General features: G+C 42.4%; 1 protein-coding gene across 1 annotated transcript in view; it reads left to right on the forward strand.

Moving 5' to 3' along the window:
* The window catches only part of NRIP1 (nuclear receptor interacting protein 1), a 135,316-nt gene extending 121,035 nt beyond the window's left edge, over positions 1 to 14,281 (forward strand). Inside the window, exon 3 of the transcript XR_013959824.1 lies at positions 12,280 to 14,281. The gene's annotated coding sequence lies outside the window, so the exon portion shown is untranslated. The remainder of the gene's footprint in view (positions 1 to 12,279) is intronic.
* The last annotated feature ends 9,807 nt before the right edge of the window (positions 14,282 to 24,088 follow it).

The following is a 24,088-nucleotide window of genomic DNA, read 5'->3' on the forward strand; positions in this document are numbered from 1 at the left end:
GAGAGGGATTTTTTTTAAGAGAACCACCAGTTAGTAATTCTTGACTATAGAGTAGTGCTGATGATTGTAAGAAATAAGGCAAGCCCTACCCGGTTTGGCTCAGTGGATAGAGCGTCGGCCTGCAGACTGAAAGGTCCCAGGTTCGATTCTGGTCAAGGGCATGTACCTTGGTTGCTGGCACATCCCCAGTAGGATGTGTGCAGGAGGCAGCTGATCAATGTTTCTCTCTCATCGATGTTTCTAACTCTCTCTCCCTTCCTCTCTGTAAAAAATCAATAAAATATATTTTTTTTAAAAAAAAGAAATAAATAAGGCAAGCCCCCAAATTCAAGGGTCCTGGTAGAACACAAAACATACTCAGGAGCCAGGCAGCAAGGCAAACATGTTTACTTAGAATGTGTGTACACAAATACACACATTCAAGAACTATTAAATATCTAGATAGTTTCTTCCTAATTGAAAGGGTACTACAGCTCTCATTGACATCAGTAAGGTGGTATTACCTGTTTAGTCCCTGCTGCATCTTACAGAAGAGTAAACTGGTGAGAGTATATATTTTATATATATACATATGATATGTATATATATATACACACATATATATAGACTTGTTACATGAAGATGTTAAAATCAGTTTTTAACAAATCAGTTTTTACAATACAAAATAGTATTTTTTCATATTCTAACACCTTACTGCCGATCATCAGTCATTCCAGTGTTTAAACCTCCCCTTCACTTTCATGGTCTGGAAGCACGTGCACACCAAGCAGACGGTCGGCTTGGCTTTTTAATCCTGACACTCAGGACCTGTCCCTCACTCTTGATTGGAGCTCAGGCACACAATCTTTCGAGATTGGCTCATTTAAAGGGAGGGGTTGGCCTTTGCCGTTTCAAGATGGCGGCCCCCAGGGGAGCTGCAAGCCATGTGGCCAACACGGCGACTGTCTAAACTGTTCTTTGACAGAAAAGATGACTTATTCTCACATGACTTTAATATGGAGGGTATTTAACAGTCAAATCAGATTATGATCACCCAGGCTGTGCAAAGTTGTATTTCAAGCTTGTTAGTGTAGAAATCTCAATAAAAAAATAACTTTGAAAATTTTGTCCTACCACTGATTAAACTGTGACCTGTTTGGTTACAGAAAATAGGTTTTAAGTCTTTGTTACTAACCATGCCATTTTTTTATTTATTCCATAAAACAGGGAAGGATCTAACACTAGCACCTTGTAAAGGTTGGTTGGTGGAGGATTTTATTGGCATTAATTTATTGTTTTGTTTCTTTAAATGGTTGGTACAGTAATATTTACAACATTTTAAAGATGCCATCTTCATAGGTAACTTAAAGACCCCCTGCTCTGGAAAAAAACAATGTTCTCTTCAGTTGGGTAGAGAATAATTAGAAATACAATTCAAATCCCATTACAGTTCTGAGGAGATGCTACTGCACTTACAATACCCTATTTTTAAGTGTCTAAAAGTAAATATATAACCCTTTCCAACAATAACCCAGATTTTCAAATTGTGTGCTTCTGCTCCTGCAGTAGAATCAAAATTTTTTAGCCATTCTGGTCTTTTTATAGCCTTTTTATTGACATGAACACCTAGACAAGCTTCTATTTTCCAGTTTTTTCTTTTACCAGACCTCATTGGAAGGTACTCTAAACTTTGAGAAAAGTTTACAGTCCCTTTGGAATGTCCATTTTTTGCTGATAAACAAACATTCACCTCTGAGATCATCTCTGGAAAGAACATGACCAAGCATTGTATGGGTGTTATAGCCTGTGTTTTTTGACAGCTACACCAATAAACAGGGGGCCAGTTCACTGTCCCTCAGACCGTTGGAGGGCCGGACTATAGTTTAAAAAAAAAATCTATAAACAAATTTTTATGCACACTGCGGGCCCAGGACGAGTCGACTGCTATGCAGGACAGGCAGCGGCACCCGGCGGGCCAGATAAATGTCCTCGGCGGGCCGCATGTGGCCCGCGGGCCGTAGTTTGAGGACCCCTGGTGTGGAGCCACAGTACAGGCAAGTCTTTCTGAGATTGTATTTTCCCTTAGCTAATGGATATGAAATGATTAGGAGAGAACAGTGAGATGATTTTCTTATGATTAGAAAACTATCATTTTCTCCAAAGACTGGAAGGATTGCCTCTGGCAGCCATTGTAGCTAATATTTTCGTAAGCAAGCTGCAAATCCTTACAAGACTTTTAGCACCCCACTGGGTGTGCCAGATAACCTTGCTACATTTTGTGGTGTGCCCTTTGACTTATGGCCTTGCTTGCATTTTTACACTTTCAGCTCATTCTCCCACCATCTAACACCTTACTGCCGATCATCAATCATTCCAGTGTTTAAACCTCCCCTTCACTGTTTCCTGAACACATCTACCTTCTTGGCATCAGTACCTTCAGTCCTGTAACAATGTCTGTCTAAAATACCTCCCTCCTTTGCTCTCTATTACTTGTAAACTTCTGTTTGTCTTTTAAAATTTTTAAAAAGATCATCTCAAAGTAACCCGCCCTGTCTGATTTTTCTAGTCAAAGTGTGTTGTTCAGCTCTCCAAATTCCCATAATATTATATAGACCTCCCTTACTGTATTCATTAGAGTGGTTAACATGTTTGTATTTCTTCTAAAGGCAAGTAGTGTGTGTTCTTAATCTTACATTTAGTACTGAATCCAAATCTTGACACATAGAAGTTATTCAATAAATGAATGCCTAGTTGGAGAATAAAAGACCTCTGGCCACACACACACACGCAAATGAAAGAGTGCCTTTCCCTTCCTGGACTCTCAAGCCAACAAACTAATTTATAAAATAGGAACTCATCTATTTCCCTGAAGTAATGCCAAGCCTCCCAGTCATCCCTAGCCCTAGGGTTCATGATCTATGTGGGCCAACCCAGACCTTTTTCCTCTGCCTTCTCTAATCTGTATAAATGCTATCTGCTGGAAATTCCTGACAAGAAGAGCTGGTTCTTGAAAGGAGAATGGAAACTTCAAGGGTTTACCATATCTTTCTACAAACATCAGGGAGCCCCTTAGAAGTTTTGCCTTTAGCAGGGAAGCTATCAACACTTTCAAACATGTCTGTGCTAAGATAGCCCTGAGATGAGAGAGCATCGCCTCTCCTGCCAATCATGAAATCGTTCATGTTCCGGAGGACTACACTCTCCTGGCCTATCCAGAATCAAACTTAGGCAGAAAATCTCTTGGTGAGTGTGGTTCAACTAACTCCTTGATAAGAAACCAGGGTAAAAGCTGGAATTAGCTTTGGGCTATTTCAGATCCTCAAGGAAATTTGGGTCCTTGGGGTTTGGAAATGCAAGAAACCAGTGCCACATTTAACTAGTCCACTAACATGAATATTCAGTCACTAGAGGGCTTTGACAATGGCTACTTAGCCATCAGACCAAATCAGGTTTTAAAGAGTAAAAAAGTCAAACATGTTCTACTGAATAGGGACCATCAATAGGTCTGTAATAAAGGTGTGCTAAATTGCCATGAAAGACACTCATCTCTAATTTATGTGGAACTGGGCTGGTAGATGTAATATCCCTTTGTGGTAGGCAGTTAGACATATCTGAGCAGCACAAGGACTATGGGCCAGATACAGAAGGTCACCGGGGCAGAAAGCCCCATGTGCCTAGCAAAAGACAATTGTAGGGTGCAACCCCCACCCCGCACAAGGTGACCTTTCCTCCCCTACCATATTGCGGTTTGGACCCCCTGACCTTTCCTCCCTAGAGATAATATCTAAGCCTCAGTTATATCTCAACTCCAGGTCCAGAAAAGCAGCAAAAGCAGCAAAACCAGACAAGTGATGCCATGTTATCCTCAGGATCAGCTGTATTGGATAATGCCCCCCGCCCTGGCACTGACCAATCAATCAATGGAGACCTAGACTCTGAAAGGACACACCTGGACTGCTGAATATTCTATTGAGATCTCCCCTGGAGCCTCCCTAAAATCTCCACCATAAAACCCTTAGGAGGAGGACCCAGCTCAAGCTCCCCAGAGCATGCCCGTGTCTTTTCCTTCCTCCTCTCCCACCTCATCCCCCAGGCAGTACCTTTACCTTCCTCACTTCTAAGTTCCTGGAGCCCTTCCTTTACCTCTATAACTTGTTTCCTAAGCCCATTTCTTCTAGGAATTACTTCTTCTACCTCTGTGATTTTCCAAATAAATGTTCTCTTATAGTTTGGATCTTGGCTGTGAATTCTTTCCTAGTCAGAACCCAAGTACCGAGGTTGCTTAACCCAGGTTTGGTCTGACCTCTCTGGTCTAACACCTGGTGCTGTTCTTGCCATTCCCAACACTTGTGCTCTGATATAAAATTAATGTAATAAACATTTTTAACTATTGCATTTTATCTAGGAAAAAAACACATTTCTTGTTCCTAATCCCCAAGAGAAGAATTAAGGTCTTGATTTAAATCCTGCTTGTTATGTGTCCAAAAGGAAATAAAAAATCCAAATATGGAACAGATTCAGGAGGAGATTGGTTTGTAGTGATGATGGGCTAGTTCTTTTCCCTAACCAAGTAGAACTGAAAACACGACTCATGGTTTCTGCCCAACGTAAGGCCATGGGGAAGAAACATATGGCAACCTCTGGCTTCAAGAGAGTCTTTCTCAAATAAAGGAGAGATTTTCATGTGGGTATATATGTAATTAGAGGGCCTTGGGGTATTTAGAGGAAGAATGGAGAAGTTTGAAGCACAGTGTCCCTATTTTTGCTAAGAAAGGGGGCCCTAATCTGTTCTCTTCCTATAAGCTCCTTTCTAGCTTAAACCAAGAAGGCTACTAATCTTAACTATTTTAATAAAGGATAATCATACTCATACTTTCATTTAAAAAAAGGAGCTTCGTGTAAGTCCAGACATTTAAAATCAGCTTTTTCTTAGCATCTCTTCATCCTTACAAAGAAGTCTGTGGAATTGTAGAACTGATGTATTAAGGGAGAGGGGATCACACTCAAGTTCTACTCCAGGACTCTCTTTGGCTCCAAATTGTAACTGATAGTGATGTGAGGAAGGTTTCCAGAAGCTAAGGTCTTTGAGCAGTCAAAGTGCAACTTGTAAGATACTGGTGGCATCCATGCTGGTAGGTGAATGGGAACATATAGTACTTACAGGATCCTTCTGATCATTAACAAGTAAAATCTTAATCGGGAACACAGGCCAGAGTATCCTACCTATTAGGGTGCTACCTTCCTCCTTCCCAACCTCCCTCTCTCCCTCTCTCCATGTAATAGATTTAGGGTGATATAATTGACATACTGTATAATTCACCCATTTAAAGTGCATATTAAAGTATTTTTAATTATTGATAAAGTTACTATAGCCAATTTAGGAACATTTTTCTGATCCCCAAAAGAACCTGCATTTCTTCTCACTGCCTTAGATAATCACGAATCTAGTTTTTGTCTCTACATTTACACATTCTAGATGTTTCATATAAATGGAATCATATAATATGTGATCTTTTGTGAATGGCTTCTTTCACTTTTAGCTTAATGTTTTCAAGGTTCAACTATGTTGTAGCATGTAACAGTACTTCATTCTCTTGAGACAGATTAGTAAACCAGGACAAGTGGAATAGGAACACTGAGACAGATAGTTAAATGGCCAAGCAGCCCATCTAGTTAGTCACAAAATCCCATCTTCCCTAACCAAGGACACTTAAAATTAAATGTGGGGGGAGTGGGAACATCTGCAATACTTTCAACAATAAATATAATTTTTAAAACAGTAAATGGTTTATACTTATCCCCCCTAACCAGAGGGTAAATTGCTTAAATCACCCTACCCAGGTTAATAAATAACAGAAATCCAATTAGTACTATGTTTGCTAACCACATCCAAGGATGAATGAAGTCAGGGGAATAAATCTCATTTTAGAACATCAGTATAAAGCTGATGAATATTCTACTGAGATTCTCCCCTAAGACCTCCCCTAAAATTCCCACCTTTAGAAAACAGATAATAACTTTCAACACAAAGACCCAGCACAGCCTCTCTCTGCAGCATGCCCAGCCCACACACATCTTCCCTCTCAGGAGTGCATCTTCACCTTTCTTTTTTATTTTTTCTAAATGGGGCGACTCCCGGTGCCAGCCAGTGGCAGACCCCGAGGCAGCTCCTGGGCCCCCAGCAGTAGGGCCCAGGTAGTCTGAAGGTTGATGCCCACAGCCAGTGGCTCCATGCCCTGGATGCTGCTCAGCCATGTGACAGGGCATCTTTACTTTTCTCTCTAAGGGTCCCCACAAGACTTACAAGCAGGGGAGCAACGAGCAGCAGCAACTTGTCCTGGGCTTACCCCCTGAACCTGTCTCCAAGGTCCCCTTTGCTCTGACTTCTCAGTGAGCTAACAGCAGCCCTGTTACATATTTTCTATAATATTTCTAGAGAGCCAAAGCGGTCTCATCTACCCTCTCCTGTTGCTTCTTCAATCTTAAGCCCTTCCTTGTTTCACTGTCCCCAGCCTTAATAAACATACTCTCAATCACCTGGAGTCACATTGTGAAATCTTTCCTGCAGGAAGTCAAAAACCCACATACTACCCGCCAGCCAAGGCAGACCCACTCTAAGCCTGGTCCTGTTCCAGTGACACTTTTACTGCTGAATAATTTCCCATTATATGTGCATGTCATGTTTTACTTATCCATTTATCAGTTGATGGACATTTGGATTGTTTTTATTTTTACTTCTTTTGAATAATTGTGCTAAGAACTTTGTTGTAGTTACTCTTCAAAAGCAGGACAGACAACTAACCAAAATTTGGGTTGGTTATTGCCACAAATGCACCATGAAGGTATAAAAGTAATTATAAATATGAGGGTTTATTTCTGGACCCTCAATTCTGTTCCATTGATTTATATGATTATTCTATGCCAGTACCACACCATCTTGATAACTGTAGCTTTGCAGTAATTTTTGATATCAGGAAGTGTAAGGCCTTTTTTTTTTTTCAAGATTATTTTTGCTATTTCTGTTCTGTAAATTTACATATATATGAATTTTAGAATAACGTTGTCCACTTCTGCAAAGATGATAGCTGAGATTTTTCTAGGGATTGTGTTGAATCTATAGATCAATTTTGGGAGTGTTATCATTTTAAATTAAGTCTTCCAACCTGTGACCATAGGGTGCCTTACCATATAGTTAGGTCTTCTATAATTTCTGTCAGCTCAGTCACCTGTCTTTGGCAGGATTCTTTTTGACAGTCTCTTTCCCTGATCTCCCCTTTTGGTGTCACACCCAGCTGATAGGCTCCACCAATTGCCTGCTTATTATTCTATTATTCTTGGCAATGCTCAAGGACATATATAGCTCCATTGTCTGATCCAATTAAATTTGGACCTGTTTTCAAGAGTAGTTTTTGAAATGAGTCTTTGAGATTTGTTTTGTTCCCAGGAGGGCTCTTCTTAGCCATGTCTTTTCCTGGTTCAATCTGGTAAATTGCCTGGCCTATGATTTAACTTTTTCTCATGGAGCTACCAGTCTTTTTCAATTGCATGCCACCAAGATCTTTATTGTTTGTATTTGTTTGTTTTAAAAAGCAAGCAAGAATTCATTGACCACAGCAAAAACATACTTAGGACAATGAAACATGGACTATTTCTCCCTTGGTTGTAAGTTTCATGGGAATCCCTTAAAGGTTAGGTAGGGAATATGTGCCTGTCGGGGAAGGAGAGGGGAAAGAGAATGTCAGGGGCTGCTTCCTGGAGGGAGAGCCCCTCTTTATTGTTTTTGAGAACACTTTAGGCTTGAACCTTCTCACACTCTGTTCTCAATGAAGGAGCTTCAGAGCTCTCTAATTTTATTGCCTGCCTCAGTCCCCTGGGCAAGATTTCTGAGTCACTGCTCCACTGCTGAGGCAGAGACAGTGGCCTGCTTCTTTCACAGTGATGCTCCTGCTTTACTAGTATAAGCAGGGAGCTGGTGGGGATGATTGCCTCTGGTATTCTCAGCTTACTGTTACTGCATTGCAATAATTAAGTCTGTGTGCCTGCACAACCTGGCCAAAAAATGCATAAGCAGGGGTTTGCAGTGGAAAAAAAAAAAATTAGTTTATTAGAATTGGCCAATCCAGAGACAAATAAGCTTATACTCTAAAAGACCCGACTTTCTGATGACGTGTAGGTTGCAGGTTATATAAGGCAAAATCACAAGACACTGTGGGTTAGGGATTAAGGGTCATGTTAGGAACTGATTGGTCAGAAGGGTAATAAATCATTTCTCCATGTTTTGAGGACAACTCCAAGGTCAGCTCCAGAGTTTCAAGGAGAGGTAGCCAAGGGAGTTGTCCCAACTCAAGAGCAAAAACATAATTTAGATCAAGATGATATCTTTAGCCTGCTAGGGTCTTAAACCTGGTGACCATTCGTTAGAATAGGGCTATTGTCTTCTGCCTGCCTCAGGGGTCAATGATCATCAGGGTGAGAGACTAAGGTCAGGTTAGTGAAGTGTTCTGAGAGAGAGAAGTAAAAATGATTGCTAAAACTATAGTACAAATCAAATCAGAATTATGAGAACTCCTTGTTTCATTGCCATTCCTGATGAAGAACCTACACCCTATGAATAAGCTGGGGTTAGGGAAATCAAAGCGAAGTATTCTTGGCCTGCCACACTTAGGGCAGACTTTCTGCCCTTAGAGTGGAAGCTGGGTAGAGGAAAAGAGCCCTTGACTTTCAGGGGCACTCACATGGAATTTAGCCTCTGTAACACAGAGCTTTGCCGGGCTGAGAAATGCCGGTGACCTTGCTCTTCCAAGGAGATACTGACATCTTTGACTGTGAGCTGGAGAGAGAGAGCCTCATCTTCTTAATCACACTTGTGGACAAATAAAAAGGAATTCTATGGAAAGTAGCTTCACAGTGGTGATCTGATCATAAATTACCTGCTGGGCAGATGGAGGGTAGCCATGCCAGGAATTTAACTTCTTTTAGTAAAAGTCTTATATCCCTGCCTTAAGCAAGCCCTATCCATTGTTTCTGTGCATCTAGTTTAGCACACCTTTGAAATAACAGAAGTAATACTCAAGAAAGCATATTATCTGTAATCCAATCCCAGCTTGCTTTCTCCCACCTCTATGTAATCTTCTGTACATTCCTTCCTTTGCATGAAAGAACTGCAAAACTGTTATTATCCAAAGCATTTTAGATCTTGCTCCCTGGCATATGTCATCAGCTTGACTCCAATGAGCTCTTATAAAATTTCTCTACAGGTCTGGACATTTCTTATATTGACAAACCTAATTTGAGTGGAGCTTCAATCACCTAAGCTGAGGCAGGGGAGAAGGATCAGGTCACGGCTCAAATGCCATAGACTCTGACTGTTCTTACCAAGATTTAATTGAGATTTTCTTTTATAAATGTTTCTTATTTGCTGTATGCCCTTAAGAACATTTTCAAGATACTTTTCAAAAATAATTTTCACTCATTTTATTGTGTTGCTGGGAAGTTGGTTTGCAGAAGTCCCCATACTTCCATTCCCAAAGTGAATCTATCCTACTTACCTTATTTCTCACCCTATCTAATAAAGAGGGAATATGCTAATTGACCCTCACACTGTTGCAAAGATGGTGGCACCAACAGCCAATAAGGAGGAAATATGCTAATTGATTGCCACCCTCTCAAAGATGGCAGTGCCCACAGCCTCAAGATGGTGGCACCCAGTCCCCTCAGCCTCTGGGGGCGGGCCCAGCCTTGCCACATGCCTGCCTCCAGAGTCCCCCAGTCCCCTCAGCCCCCCAGCCACCCAGGGCCGGCCCGAGGCACAGGCAAGCCTCGGATGGCAGCTGCCCAGCTGCCCAGGGCTGGCCAAGGCTCAGGTAACCAGAGCCAGCCAAGGCTTGTGCTGCCAGCAGTGGCAGCAGCAGAGGAGTGATGGGGGCATCGCTTTCCCCTGATCACCGGGTCGCCTCCCACCCCTGAGGGCTTCTGGACTGTGAGAGGAGGCAGGCTGGGCTGAGGGACCCACCCCCCCACTCCAGTGCATGAATTTTCATGCACCGGGCCTCTAGTCATCAAATAAATGTACTCAAAGCCACATTCCTCAGAGTCATCTGCTCAAGCAACACTGTGCTGCAGCATTATTTCTCCCCATGGGACGGTATATTTCTGGCACTGAGGGCTAAATTACATACTATTTTGACTCCTTTCCTCCTTCCCACTAATCATAGTTTACCTAAATTTATTCTCTGCTTTCTAAGAATTTTATTTTACTTTTTTTCATGTTCTGTTGAGATAATATTCAGATCCATAACTCTTCATTAAATGTTCCACAATTGAATCCACTAGGCCAACCTCAATGCAACAATCTGCCACCATATACATATTCAATGTGTAATTGTTTCCTTTATGTCTTGTACCTTGGTAGCTGCTTTCTTGTTATCACTGAATAATATTCGATTGTATGTATCATGGTTTGTCTGTCTATTCACATATTGATGGACATCTCAATTGCTTCTAAAGTTTTGATAATTATGACTAATGCTGCTATAAACATTAGAGTGCAGATTTTATGTAGATATACTTATTTTTATTTGTTTTTGATATGTACTTCCAGAGGGTAGAGCTTACCTTCTAGTAATTCAAAATTTTCACCACTACTATTCTCAAAAACGCTTTTTTAATGGTTTCATCAAAAGAAATTGATGGTTACAATTCTAAGCCCATCAATTTCCACCTAAACTCTGAGTGACTGAAAACCACAGAGGTTTATATCATGTTCTTGCTACATGTCCAACTTTTGTTGGCAGGGGGCTCTGTTCTAGTCATTCTCATTGGCAGGGGGCCCTGTTCTGGTTGTTCTCACTCTAGGACCCAGGGTGGTGGAGCCTCCACTATTTGGAAGTGTCACTGGATGCCATGGCAGAGGGGAAAGAACATAGTGGATTAGGCATTGATTTACTTTTAAAAGACCTAATACCTCTTCACATTACACAAAACAAAGCTCTGGTCTACTAAATTCAGGGGAGTAGGAAATGTAGTCATATAGCATACCTAAAAGAAGTATCAGAAATATTGATGAGCATCCAGTAATATCTACTTTTATTATTCAATTTACCTGAGCATAGAACAAGCATCTTTTGACCACTAATCTTAATTTGATTATTTTTTAATTTTTATTGACTTTTTTGGGTGACATTGGTTAACGAAATTATATAGGTTTCAGGTGTACAATTCCATAATATATGCCATCTGTATATTGTATTGTGTGTTCACCACCCCAAGTCAAGTCTCGTTTCTATATTTTAATGTTTGCTTTCCCTCTTCAGACTATAGACAATAGACTGGAAGTTAAAATTAACTAGCCTTAAGGGCTCAAAGAGTATTTACTAGTACTAATCCAAGGGAGAAGGCTTAGGTTGTAACACAGGCTCCATAGGCTGAATGTAAGGCAGATAGCAGGAGACTGAGCTGAGATCTAATGGTGGTGATTGGTAGAGCTGGTTCTGCTGATGCTGTAGGATCAAAACCAGTGTGGCTGAGTGCCTTTCATGTAGGTTCAGTATAACAACAAGATGTTCCCTTGTAGTGTCACATTACAGTTGCGGGAGCCCTGCAATCGATCACCCCAAAGAGGTAGGCCCTGCCCACCCATTCAGGGCTCCTCGATGGATTGCCCCAAAGAGGTAGGCGGGAGCCAGGGGTCCCACCTCTGCGCTGCATGGAGCCGAGAGGCGGGACCCCCCAGATCCCCCAGGCAGGCCTTACCGGGCAGAGGCAGAACCCCCAGGCAGGCCTGGCTGTGCAGAGCCGGGGGACCCCCAGGCAGGCCTGACCTCACGGAGCCGGGGTACCTGCCTCCGCATGGAGCTGGGAGGAGGCGGTACTCCTAGGCAGGCTCCATGCATCAAGCCCAGCCCCGCCCACCTGTACGTGCCTGCTGTGCACACAGCCGTCTTGTGACAGCATGAGGACACCTTGGTGTGAGGACTACTTAGGCTTTTATTAATAAGGAGATCAATTTTATTTCCTTTTGTTTATATTATAAAGTTTTTCTTCTCTTTCTAATAGGATATTTCATGTGAATCTAAACACATCATGAAACAAGTTGCAACTCAGAGAACAGTTTTGATTTAGGTCAAATTCATGTTGCTCTTGAATTCTTAAGCTAAATAGACATCTTTATTTTTTTCCTTCAATTCTGAGTTAGCAGCACTCTCCTTATGAAAATCCTTTATTTATTTAAGAACAGCTCCTAGAACTAGGTACTCACTTCTTTACTGGTTCATCCCCAGAAAATTCTCCTCTTTCTTACAGAAACTGCGGTCCTTGAGAAAGTCATCCCTGCTTCCTTTCTCTCATCTATTCTCAGCATCTCCATGATCAAGACCACCGTCAAGATGAAGACCGCCCCTGTGCCTGCCTGTGCTCTGTGAGCCTTAGTGAACAGGAGCCCAAACCACCCTGTTCTCCTCCTTTTGTTTCCCACTGAGAAATTCTCCCAAGGCCCCATTCCAAACTTCTGCATTCCCCCGTTTATTTTTCCCTGAACCTTTTCAGAAACTTCTCAAAGATGTTTAATTTCCCCCCATCCCAGCACTTACCTCTAAAAGCAAAATTGATGGCAAAGGGAGGGAGCAAAAATTATCTTTCTATCACTGTGAATAAGAAGCAAGAAGGTGGCAGAAGAGATTAGTCCCTTGTGGCAGTAAGTATTGGCTGCAAATTCCATCCCATTTTAAAGGAGAAATCACAGGAAATGTGGTACCATGGAAACCAAAACTTTAGAATAAAAAACCTGGACTTTTAAGTTGAGACCCACCACAAGCTAGCAGCAAATCTATTGTAGTTTTAGATTTGGGGCCTGAAAATGAGTTTAGTACCTCTTGCCCACTGGATTATTGCTGGGACCACATGACATATTATTACATATGAAAATGTTTAAAGTGCTGTTCATAAATTTTCTTTCCAAAAATAATGTTTATATTTTCAATCATAACAATTATATTTACTAATAAAATTTGTGGTGGATTTCGAAAAGTACATGAAGAATAAAATAAAAGTTACAATTCTACCACAAGTTATTAGTTATTTCTCTTAATATAAAATGATATTGCTATTTTTCTTCTAATCTGCTAGTAATAAAATAGTTGTGTTTAACATTGTCAGGATTTTGCTCTGTATATAGCTTGTAAGCTTCTGTAACTGACTGTATTTTCCAAAAAGGGCCACAAAATAAATTTTGGTGCCAGAAATTTGGCTCTCTGTGGAGAGGTGGAGCCTTATTTCCCTCTGTGTATCACTTGGCTGGGCCTGCAGCTGCCTCCACGAATAGAGTGTGGGAGAGTGATGTTGCATGGCTCTATGGCCAGGTGGTAAAAGGGATTAAAAATGTCAGCAGAGTAAGTGGAAGTTACACTGACACACTCTCAGACCAAACTGGAAATAAAACTAAAATACAGAAAAAAACACCCTAAAAAACCAACTGAAGACTAGCTGGAGAGAACACTGATAACCAAGGACTGAAAGTGGAAACTGCATAGAGACCAGTAGGAAGGGCAGAAGCGTGAAAGAGCTGGCCAGCAGCAGCTGAAAGTTTGGAGGGATAGATCACCTGTTGGGGATTCCCACTGAGAACTCTGGGGTATAAACCCCAACCTGGGCCCAGAGCACCTGAACTGAGAAAGGTGCCCATATAACATCTGGCTATGAAAGCAGCAGGATTGCTGTGTGCCAGGGAGTCATGTGCAGCCATTCGCCTTGGGCTCCAGCAGAGGGAAGGCAGAGTGGACTGAAGCTGTGTGAGCAGAAGCCAGGTTTGGGGGCTCTGGAATTTAAGCTTGGAGAGCAGCGATTTCAATTTCCTGTGCTGAGTCATTCCCTCATACTGCTGAGGACATTTTTCTCCGGTGAACATTACTATGCAGGCAGTTTTTGCCTGGGGGGGAGGCAGTTGACCCACACTGTTGGAAGACCTCTCACCCTACCCTGTGGTCAATAGCATAAGGCTAATTAAAACTGAGTGTCAAGGGGACTGTAGGCAGAGCCAGATCTCTGGAGGCTTTGAATCTTTGCCTGATCTAATTTGGGGGCTGGGGCTAGGAAAAGCAGATCCTGGTGCATATCATGATCCTTTCCAAAGGAACCCAGCCCCAGGAGAGGGAGCCACAAGCTGTGGATTGCTAATAGCTCCAAATAGGGTACTCAGGGCCAGTCAGAAACAGTGTCTGAAACTGTTCTGCAATAGATATTGGGAGTTGTACCAGATCTACCTAATACATGAACACAAACCCAAATAGGCAGCCAAAATGGAGAGATGAAAACAAACAAACAAACAAACAAACAAACAAACAAACAAACAAAAAAAACCCTAAAGAGCAAGAGAATTCTCCGGAAGAAGAGCTAACTGAAATGGAGAGAAGAAATTTTTTAGACATAAAGTTTAAAATAATGATGGCAAAGATGCTCAACAGCTTGAGAAAAGATATAGTAACTATGAATAAGGTCATAGCACTAATAAAGAACACAGTGGAATGAATACACAGCAGATTAGGAAAGCCAAGGATTGCATCAGTGAATTAGAAGACAAGAGGACAACTTCAGGGAACTGTGGGACAACATAAAACGTAACAATCCTATATAATAAAAGGTTAATATGCAAATCAACCAAATGGTGGAATGACCAGTCACTACGATGAGCACTGACCACCAGGGGGGCAGACACTCAATGCAGGAATTGCCCCCTGGTGGTCAATGCGCTCCCACAGGGGAATGCCGCTTAACCAGAAGCTGGGCTCACTGATGGTGACTGCAGTGGCAGTGGCAGGAGCCTCTCCCACCTCTGTGGCAGTCAGACATCCCCCAAAGGCTCCTGGACTGTGAGAGGGCACAGGCCTGGCTGAGGGGCCCCCCGAGTGCATGAATTTCATGCACCAGGCCCCTAGTATTGACATAATAGGAGTGCCAGAAGGAGAAGAAAGTGATCAAGGGATAGAGAACGTGTTCGAAGAAACAATGACAGAAAACTTCCCTAACCTGGTAAAAGAGAAAATTACACAAGTTCAGGAGGCACAAAGAGTCCCAAGCAAGAAGAACCCAAATAGGCCCATGCCCAGACACATCATAATTTTGGCATCAAATGCCAAAAATTAAAGACAAAGAGAGAATCTTAAGGCAGCAAGAGAAAAGCAATTTGTTAACCTATAGAGGAGCTTCCATAAGGCTGTCCACTGATGTTTCATCAGAAACTCTATAGGCTAGCAGGGAATGGCATGAAGTTTCAAGATAATAAAAAGGAAGAATCTGATACCCAGATTACTATATCCAGCAAGGTTATCATACAAAATAGATGGTAAAATAAAGAGCTTCCCAAACAAAAAAAAAGGTTAAACCATCAAACCAGCACTGCAAGAAATGCTAAAGGGACTGCTGTAATGCAAAGAAAAAAATATATAGAGAGAAACAAATGGGACTACATCAAAATAAAAAACTTTCTGCACAGCAAAAAACAAAACAAAACAAAAAAAACCAATAATCAACAAAACGAAAAGGGAGAAGATGTTTGGCAATGTTACATCTGATAAAGGGTTAATATCTAAAATATATAAGGAACTCATGCAACTTAACAAAAAGAAGACCAACAATCCAATTGAAAAATGGGCAAAGGATCTAAATAAGACACTTCTTCAGAGTGGATGTACAGATGGCCAAGAGATATATGAAAAAATGCTCAAAATCACTAATCATCACAGAGATGCAAATTAAAATGACAATGAGGTATCACCACACATCTGTCAGAATGGCTACATCAAAAAATAAATAAATGACAAGTACTAGTCTGGATGTGAAGAAAAGAGAACCCTGGTACACTGCTCATGGGAATGCAGACTGGTGCAGCCATTATGGACACAGTATGGAGTTTCCTCAAAAATTAAACATGGAACTGCCATTTGACCTAGTGATCCTACCTCTAGGAATATATCTTAAGAAATTCAAAACACCAATCAGAAAGAGTGTATGCATCCCTATGTTCATATCAGTGCAATTTACAAAAACTAAGATTTGAAAATAGCCCAAATGCCCAGCAGTAGATGAGTGGATAAAAAATATGTAGTATATTTACATCATGAAATACTATGCAGCAGTAAAAAAGAAGGATGTCTTGCTCTTTGAGTCAGCATGGAGGAACCCAGAGAGTATCATGCTAAGCAAAATAAAGCAGTCAGAGAAAGACAAGTATCATATGATCTCACTCATATGTGGAGTATAATGAACAAAATAAACTGATAAACAAAATAGATCCAGAGACATAGAATCATGGAACAGACTGTGGAACTTCAGAGGGATGGTGGGGGAGGATGGGAGGGTGGGAAGAGATCAACCAAATAACTTGTATGCATTTATGCATAACCATGGACACAGGCAATAGGGTGGTAAAGGCCTGGGGTGGGGGGGTTGGGGTGGGCAATATGGGGTCAATGGGGGGAAAAGGAAGACCTATGTAATACTTTCAACATTAAAATATTTAAAAATAAAAATATACATTTCATGAGGCAGAAGCAAAAAAAAAAAAAAAAAAAAGATGATATAACATCTACTCTGCTCTCATTTTTAGGACACTGGCTCTTGAAACCCACCCACACGTTGTGAGGAAGCCTGGGCATGTGGAGAACCTATGTACAGGGGCTCTGACCAACACTATCAATTACTGGACACATGAACTAGTGACCCTTCAGATGACTGCAGCCTTGAAGCTGCTGCAACTGACAGATACCGAGAGGAGTAGAGAGAAGCTGTGTCCAATGGGCCCTACTCAAACTACACATTCACAAACAAAACAAATATCATCTTTATTTATTTCACTTACATTTTGGATGCACATTTTCTAATGTCTTTAGCACTTTTTACATCAACTTAAGATGGCTAAATATCATTCCATTATGTGGATATCCTATAATTTATATAAACTTGTTGTTTATTTATTAAATAAAGTTTTCTCTCCTATCCTTGTTTATGCTATGATACATAATGTTGCCAAAAACATCTTTGTGCATACATTTTAAGTTTTGCTTTTCTGATTATATCCATAGAGTAGATTTTTAGAAGATAAAAGTAAACAATTTCTATACCTTAAACAATTTCTATACCTTAGTTACACTGAATTAGCTTTATGTAGCTCATTAGAATAAAACTATCTTAAGTGTTGTTATTTCTGTAGAAAAGTGTTCTAAGTACTGAACTTGACACAAATGCCTCATAAAATTTTGTAACACAATTATCTTCCGAAGTCAGGAGCCTCTTTTCGCGCTGATTTCTGAATCACAATCAGCATGAGATTTTTTTTAAAAAAATATTTCTTTATTGATTTCAGAGAGAAAGCGAAAGGAAGGGAGAGATAGAAACATCAATGATGAGAGAATCATTGATTGGCTGCCTCCTGCATGCCCCACACTGCGAATCGAGCCCACAACCTGGGCATATGCCCTGACTGGGAATCGAACCGGTGACCTCTTGGTTCCTCAACCACCGAGCCACACCCAACTGGGAGATTTTTATTGGGAATAGTTCTTTCTGTCATGGTTGGTACCTGTTATCTTCAATTTCCCTTGGATGGCTTGTATCCCCGAAGAAATACGTTTTTAGTAAGGTGATGTTTTCACCATCTGTGGTGGGCTGAATATGGCCCCCCAATGGACCTCCATGTCTTAATCCCTGGAACCTGTGAATGCTCTGTGGTAAAATAGAATTTGCAGATTTGCCTAAGTTTAAGATTTTGAGTTAAAAACTTTATCAAAGATTATTCCAAAATCTGTGAAATATAATCACAAGAATTCTTATAAGTGAGAGTCAGAGGAGAGATTTGATGCAGATAGAAGAAGGGAAGGCAGTGTGACTCTGGAGGCAGAAATTAGAGTGATGCAGCCATAAACCAAGGCATGCCAGCAGCCACCAGCCATCAGGACTGGAAGAAGCAGAGAACAAATTGTTCCCTAGAGCCTGGGAAGGGACTATGTCCCTGCTGCACCTTAATTTTGGCTCAGTGAAACTGATTTCCAGAACAGGGACAGAATAAATTTCTATTGTTTTAAGCCACCAGGTTTGTGGTGATTCATTACAGTAGCTCTAGGAAATTCACACATCACTTGCTGCTGCCTATGAAATAAATGAAATTATGAAAGTTCATTTTTAAAAAATATATATATTATTGATTTCAAAGAATAAGGGAGAGGGAGAGAGAGAAACATCAATGATGAGAGAGAATCATTGATTGGCCGCCTCCTGCACACCCCGTTCTGGGGATTGAGCCTGCAACTCAGGCATGTACCCTGACCAGGAATTGAACTGTGACCTCCTGGTTCATAAGTTGATGCTCAACCACTGAGCCATGCCAGCCAGGCCAAAAGTCCATTTTAGTGCTCTGAATTCTGTTCCTCAAATATCTTCCTAGGTTTGGTGCAGGCTCCAGTAAGCATGCACAAAATACATTAGAAATCTTTGTCTTTTTTATGTGTGTGAAAATTTGTTAAGTATCAAAGGTTTACTGTCTTATGGAGAGAGTAATAAAACAAAGATTCTCATGTTTGAAATACTTATATCCTACTAGAGGCCTGGTGCACGAAATTCGTGCACGAGGGGGGGGTGTCCCTCAGCCCAGCCTACACCCTCTCCAATCTGGGACCCCTCGAGGGATGTCTGACTGCCCGTGGGATTGGGCCTAAACGGGCAGTTGGACATCCCTCTCACAATCCAGGACTGCTGGCTCCCAACTGCTCGCCTGTTTGCCTTCCTGACTGCCCCTAACTGCTTCTGGATGATCACCCCTAACCACTCCCCTGCCAGCCTGATTGATGCCTAACTGCTCCCTGCCAGCCTGTTGCCCCTAACTGCCTTCCCCTGCAAGCCTGGTCACCCCCAACTTCCCTCCTCTGCCAGCCTGGTCACCCCTAACTGCCCTCCCTAGCTGGCTTGATCGCCCCCAACTTCCCTCCCTTTCAGGCCTGGTTCCTCCCAACTGCCCTCCCCTGCTGCCCATCTTGTGGTGGCCATCTTGTGTCCACATGGGGGCAGGATCTTTGACCACATGGGGGCAGCCATCTTGTGTGTTGGAGTGATGGTCAATCTGCATATTACTCTTTTATTAGATAGGATAGAGGCCTAGTGCATGGCTGAGGGCCAGCTGGTTTGCCCGGAAGGGTGTCCCGGATCAGGGTGGGGGTTCCCTTGGGGCATGGGGCAGCCTGGGCGAGGGGCCTGTGGTGGTTTGCAGGCCGGCCACGTGCCCTGGTGACCCAAGCAGAGGCCCTGGGATCTGGGATTTATTTATCTTCTACAATTGAAACTTTGTAGCCTGGAGTGGAGCCAAACCTTCTGCTCGCTCAGTGGTGGCAGCCATTTCTGTTGGGATTTATTTATCTTTTATAATTGAAACTTTGTAGCCTTAAGTGGAGGCCAAAGCAGGCCAGGGCTGCAGAAGCTTGACTTCCTCCATGGCCACGGGCAACCCTAGCCTCCTGCTCTCTCCAGCTCCGTGGCTGCCGCCATTTCTGTTGGGCTTTATTTATCTTCTATAATTGAAACTTTGTAGCATTGAGTGGAGGCTTGGGCCGGCAAGGGCAGGCAGAAAGCTTGGCTTCCTCCATTGCCAGGGAAACCCAAGCCTCCCTCCTCCTCTCTGTGGCTGCAGCCATCTTGGTTGGGTTTCTTTGCATATTCCCTCCTGATTGGCTGGTGGGCGTGGCTGGTGGGCATGGCTTGTGGGTGTAGCAGAGGTACAGTCAATTTGCATATTACTCTTTTATTAGATAGGATGTTGGACACACACACACGCACACGCACACGCACACACACACGCCTGGAGCAGAGTACAGAGCCCTGTGTTTCCTCAGATTCCACCTTGAGGTGCACACTTTGAAATATGTCAGAATTCAGAGCACGTAAACATGAAACTGTTGTTTGAATACCCCACCCTTGCCCTTCAGAGACATAATTGTAGTTGTGGAAAGGAACATAACAAGGAGTCACATATAATAGGGCCCCAAAATCTCAAAGAAATAGGTTAATCTCACTGTGGATCCTTGCATGTCATAATACACCACTGTGCACTAGCTTCTCTTTCCCTTCCTTGGTTAAAAAACATCCCTTTATTGTCAAGGTCTAAAAAAAGACAAGACATAACAAATGAATCCACAGTGATGTCTGAAAAATATGCCCTGACACATTTGGAACATGCCCACTGTTCAAAATCTGCCAGCAAAGAGAAACTGATTATAACCTCTGATGGCCCATGGGGAGCCCGTCCAGGTGTCTGTTACCTGCTAGTGTCATCTCTGCCTTGGGCTAGCATGGAGCAGAGTATCTAGTTATCTGCATGTAAACATGAGATGTCTAATTTATGTGGAAGACAAGATATTCAGCAAACAAGTGTAGGGTGCAGTTATAGGGTTAAGCCTCGGACTGACCTGCTAGCAAAGCCGCAAACAAGTCCCAGCTTAGAGGGCACAGACCTCTTAGCATAATTAAGCTTGATCTTGTGACTGCTCCCTAGATCTTTCCTGGGGCGCTAATGGGCTGTGGGAGGTGCAGCAAGTGCTGCCAAAACAAGTGAAACCTACAAGAACATTGTAAATTACCTTGTTTACCTCTGACTATAAAATAAAGCATCAGCTTGCAGTCTGGATCTGTTCTGTGGTCTCAGTAATGCACAGAAGATCCCCCTAGACCAGTGGTTCTCAACATTTCTAATGCCACGACCCTTTAATACCGTTCCTCATGTTGTGGTGACCCCCAAACATAAAATTATTTTCGTTGCTACTTCATAACTGTAATTTTGCTACTGTTATGAATCGTAATGTAAATATCTGTGTTTAGGCTCTACAGCAGCGGTTCTCAACCGGTGGGTCATGACCCACCGGTTGAGAACCGCTAGCAGGGTTGCCTAAAACCACCGGAAAACACAGATATTTACATTACGATTCATAACAGTAGCAAAATTACAGTTATGAAGTAGCAACAAAAATAATTTTATGGTTGGGGGTCACCACAACATGAGGAACTGTATTGAAGGGTCGTGGCATTAGAAAGGTTGAGAACCACTGACCTAGACCCAGCTTATTCTCTTTGTCTGTCTTTTCTTCATCCTTCACCGGCCCTCCCTCAGGCTTACCGAACCCTTGGCTGTGCTGGCGCGGCACAAACAGGTTTTCTTTTTTTAATGTATTTTTTATTGTTGATAGTATTACAGATATCTCCCATACCTCCCCCCACCCTCCCTCCTCCAAACCCCTACCCACTCCCCAGGTCTTCACTACCTTATTGCCTGTGCCATGGGCTATGTATATAACTGGTTTTCTTTATCCAAATCACTCTCAGGAGAGAGATCTAGGCCAGAGGAATAGATTTGGGAGTTGTCGGCATGGAGTCGGTAATGGGAGCCATTGGAACCAGAGAGATTGCTTGCAGATGAGGAAGAGAAGACCACTGGGGAAGGACCCTGGGAAATATGTTTTAGAGATGAGAATAGAATCCTGTGAAAGAAGTTGCAATGTAGGAGAAACACTGGGGGAGTGTGTATCATGGATGCCCAGAATAAAGAGTGTATAAGGAAGGCGGCACGCTCACAGATGCTGAATGCAGCCTTGGTCAGTACCCAGTGCATTTCACACCCAGCAGAGGCTCTTCTCCAAATGGTGGAATTATTTTCAGTCGTCATTGTATAAGAATCATTGTCATCTTCACTTTTGTGATTTGTTCTTTATTTTTTAAATGAGCACATTTTACAAATAATATTTTTTCATTTTAAAGGTATTATTTAATTCATTAAACTACTTCATGTATGGATTAGAATTTGTATTTACCAAGCAAGTAACATCTCGTGGATCTCCCTCTGTTTTGCTGTTTCCAATTTTTAAATACAGATAAAAATTAACGTGTGGCAACTTGAAATGACAGAATTAAAATAATTCAATTTTTGTTTATTTGTCTTTTCAATCTTTGTTTTGTCATGTTTATTTTGAATCTACTAACTAAACATGGAAATACTGTGCCACAGGATTGGAGACACAAACCATGCCCAAAGCAAGCCTGAATGACTCCAAATGATTATGGATTTATTCTCAAAATGAATACAAGTAGCTGAGTTCATGTGTGGCCAGGGTGGACTGCATAACTGCAGACTCCTAAAATTAATTTTCAGGTAGAATGTGATATATGTTAAAGAATAAATGATAAAAATGTGCTTATTTCATTTTTGCATACATATACATATAACATATTATATTACTAGAGGCCTGGTGCACAAAATTCATGCATGGGGGGGGGTGTCCCCTCAGCCCAGCCTGTACCCTCTCCAATCCTGGACCCCTCAGGGGATGTCTGACTGCCGGTTTAGGCCCAATCCCAGGGATCGGGCTTAAACCGTCAGTCGGACATCCTTCTCACAATCCAGGACCGCTGTCTCCTAACCACTCACCTGCCTGCCTGCCTGATCACCCCTAAATGCCCCCCTGCCAGCCTGATCACCCCTAACCGCCTCTGCCTGCTGGCCTGATCGCCCCTAAATGCTCCCCTCCTCCCCCGCCGGCCTGGTCGCCCCCAACTGCTCCCCCGCACCACTGGCCCAGTCACCCCTAACTTCCCCTCTGCTGGCCTGGTAACCCCTTACTGCCCCCCACCCCCAGCTGGCCTGGTCGCCCCACACAGCCTGCTGTTCAGTCATTTGGTCATCCCTCACTAACTCCCCTGCTGGCCTGGTTGCCCCATGCAGCCTGCTGTTCAGTCATTTGGTCATCCCTCACTAACTCCCCTGCTGGCCTGGTTGCCCCATGCAGCCTGCCGTTCAGTCGTTTGGTCATCCCTCACTAACCCCCTGCTGGCCTGGTCGCCTCACACAGCCTGCTGTGTGGTCGTTACTGTGAGGGCGTCCTGACCAATTTGCATATTACCCTTTTATTAGTATAGATACACACACACACACACACACACACACACACACACATATATGTAATTATAGCAATTGCATAGAACTTAGATCAACAAAACAAGTGTTTTGGGAGAAGTACTTTATACTTACATTGTTTGGAATTGCTGGTGTATTCATTGTAATAATTAAAAATGACCAAGTTTTGCAAGTTTTTATTATTGCTTTCAAATTCTTTAGAAAAATGCTCCCCCTTATTGACTGTACCCAAGATAGAATCTCCTCTCACTGCCTAGGTTTTGGTCCACTACTGGCCTAGATGATATGTTAAATGAGAGCTGAAAATTACCCATGTATTATTCTGTCATCAGAAGGTCATTGGTGTCTTTGACCAAGTTTCAGAGGAGTGGTGGGGTGAAGCTGCATCACGTTGGACTGAGAAACCAGGAAGTGAGAAATCAGTTTGGACAGTAACCTACCTTACTCCTCTGTTTCCTCCAATTCCCTAGTTACTCTTATCCCTTCCCCTTATCCTGCTAATGCATTCTATTTCCCAGGTATATTGAACTTTTCCACTCTTCCTGAGCATGCCAACATCTTCCCTGCTTATTGGCAATGTGATGATGAGTCATAGGTGAAGTTGTTCACTGGCAGATGATTAGCCCAATCTGAAAATTATTATAATTCTATATATAAAACCAGCCAATATATGTTTCACACTCAGACCTTTTAGCTCTGGGTGCCTCACCTCCACCAGGATTTCTCTGGCCCATCTACTGGTTCTCTGGCACTATACCAAGAGGGACACTTTGATTCTCTAGGTGAAAGGAAGCAAGTCCAGGTTTCTGCAAGAGCCCTTTTGTCAGCTCAACCTAGAAAATCAGTTGAGCAAGGCAGGAGTTATTGTTGCTCTAATCTGTCCTGCTTACCCAGGAAAGGCTCTGTTGGGATTGTGAAATGAATGATTCAGATGTATCTAAGTATTTACATTTGTTTGGAAAAGATTGACATTTCAGGATGTAATTCAATATGTTCCTTTCCCAGTACCTCAGCCCTTCTCTTCCCGTGCTTTGTTACATGTTCAGTGACATGAAACCAGGTGGCACTTGACACTCTAAATACCTATAAGCAGGTCATTATGCGCTCCAAAGTCAATCACTTGCCTGTGGTCAGGAAAGAAACTGGGTTGTGACTTCATTTACAACTGCTTCA

The sequence above is a fragment of the Plecotus auritus genome (assembly GCF_963455305.1).
Source record: "Plecotus auritus genome assembly, chromosome: 2".
Classification (NCBI taxonomy): domain Eukaryota; kingdom Metazoa; phylum Chordata; class Mammalia; order Chiroptera; family Vespertilionidae; genus Plecotus; species Plecotus auritus.